Here is a 2,618-nt window from a genome sequence, read left to right as displayed (position 1 = left end):
TTGCAAATTTCATTATTAAATATCAAGGTGTGGAGCAGTTTTTATTCATTTTTGGGGGGGGGGGGATCTCTCTATCTCCTGGATCTGAATGCCTGTTTCCCTTCCCAAGTTAGGGAAGTTCTCAGCTACGATTTGTTCAAATACATATTCTGGACCTCTGTCCCTTTCGGCGCCCTCGGGAACCCCAATTAAACGTAGATTTTTCCTTCTGAGGCTGTTATTTATTTCCCTTAACCTATACTCATGATCTTTTGTTTTTCTCTTTTTTCCTCAGTTTCCCTCCTTGCCATCAACTTGTCTTCTATGTCACTCACTCGTTCTTCTACCTCGTTAACCCTCGTCGTTAGGACCTCCAGTTTGGATTGCATCTCATTTAATTGATTTTTAATTTCTGCCTGATTAGATCTAAATTCTACAGTCATGAAGTCTTTTGCATCCTTTCTGCTTTTTTCTGGAGCCACCTATAGGTTTATAATTGTGCTTCTGAATTGGCTTTCTGATATAGAATTGTAATCCATTTGTAACTCTGTGGGAGAGAAGACTGTTTTTGATTCTTTCTTTTGAGGTGAGTTTTTCCTTCTAGTCATTTTGCTCAGTGCAGAGTGGCCAAAAACAAGCTGTACTGGAAAAAGGAGAAAAAGAGAGAGGAGAAAAAAGGAAAAAGAAGAAGAAAAAAAAAGAAAAAAGCGTGGGGGAAGCAAACACGAAACAGAAAACAAGGAAGAGTATCCTCTGATTCTATATACTGTAAATCCCTGGACTTCCCCTGGAACTTTCCAGTGCTCCTTGGTCAAGAACTTGCTTTTCTCCTGTCCTTCTAGCTGGACTTCTGGGGTAGGGGCCTCCTGTGTTGATTCTCAGGTGTGAGCACCTGAGGGAGCTGCTCAGCCCCCTGCCTGGTGCACGGTTAAGTGGGAGTTGTTTATCCTGTTTATCTTGTGAGGCCCCTGTGAGGCTCACTGGGGCTGTTTATCCTGTGATTCCCCAGGAGGCACAACAACAGTGGTGGCGGCCAGCTCTCCAGCCCTGCAGTCAGCTCCCACAGTAACTACAGCAGCTCTCTGTCTGCAGGGGCCTGGATGCTCAGGGGCGGGGCAGCTGATCTGCACAGCTCGGGGCTGCCCCGCGCAAGAGCGTCCTTGCTGTCCTGGACCCTCCTGGCCTCTGCCTGTTCCGGGGGGAGCACCAGATCTTGGGCTATGTCCCCCAGCTCCTGGGCGCTGCGCCACTGGATTTGCGCTCCTAGGGCACCCAGCCCCCTCCGGGCGGAGCTGCCACTGAGCTGCTCCCAGGCCCCACCAGGCTCATGCTGCAGCCCTTTAGGGTGTGTGGCGCGCTCAACCCTGGGGTGCAGGTCCTCTGTTAGTGCCCCTGGGAGCTTGAGTGCATCCCCGCCCCTTCTGGGATCCTGCTCCAACCTCCTGCGAGCGCCTTTCTATCCAGAAAGATTGGTGAAGCTCCTGCTTCTCCGATCGGGGCTTTCCTGTCCTGGTGGCACTCACCGTTGGCCTTAGCTCAGCTCCTCGTGAGGCCCCTCCCCCTTTGATGCTTTTTTATTTCTTTATTTTTTTTTCCGTCTTCTTACCTTAATAGAAGCGCGAACTCTTCTCACTGTAGCATTCCAGCTGTTCTCTCTTTAAATCTCAGGCCGAATTCGTAGGTTTTCAGGATGATTTGAAAGTTATCTAGGTAATTTGGTGGAGACAGGTCACTTGGGGACCCTACTCTTCCGCCATCTTGCCCCCTCCTCCAAGATTTTATTTATTTATGAGAGACACAGATAGACAGAGACACAGGCAGATGGAGAATTAGGCTCCACGCAGGAAGCCCAATGTGGGACTTGATCCCAGTACTCCCGGATCACGCCCTGAGCCAAAGGCAGACACTCAACCACTGAGCCACCCAAGCATCCCTACTATGTAATTTTCATTTCAGTTTTCTTATGCTTTTTGGTTTTGCCATGTAATTTTTAAGTGAAATTAAAAACATCACCCTTTCCCCAGTTGCTTCTGGGTTTTCAGTCACAGCTGGAAAAGTTTCCTGCACCACTGGTTTACAGAAGCATTTCATTGGTTCTTCTGTGAATAGGAGAGAGATAAGAGAGACATGGATCATATTGGGGTGTGGTGCATAAGAGGAATAGTTGGAGAGGTGACCATCTTGTGAGAAATTGGTGAAAGGCCTGTCACTAAGCCAGGAGGACTAAATGTAGAGGTCAATGTCCTGGTCTTGATCTTGTCTTTGAGAACCTGGTCTCTCCTGTTTCTCCTGTGGATCTGGGTCCAGGCCCCCACAACTGGGAGACAAGGTCTTTAATGAAGCAGAAACTGCAGGTCACCTCAAATGGACCCCTAAGAGGACCAAATATCCAGACATATGACAGACACAAAATCACTTCCAAAGTCTACCACACAACCTGGCCAGGGAGCAGAGTAAAACCTCCAGTTTGCACCTATAAGAGAACCTAGACTAAAACAACACAGTGTTACTCATCTTTGACTCTATATCTCAGAATGAGATCTTCTCAGGAGAAAGTCATAGCCTTTTAGTGTTATTCAAGAGGACGGGAGGTCCAGGTCACAAGCTGCCTCAGTTTCCCAAGGTATACCCTCCCAACC

This window comes from Canis lupus, chromosome X (assembly GCF_048164855.1).
Source record: "Canis lupus baileyi chromosome X, mCanLup2.hap1, whole genome shotgun sequence".
Taxonomy (NCBI): domain Eukaryota; kingdom Metazoa; phylum Chordata; class Mammalia; order Carnivora; family Canidae; genus Canis; species Canis lupus.
The sequence above is the reverse complement of the archived record's forward strand: the minus strand, read 5'-3'. Positions refer to the sequence as shown.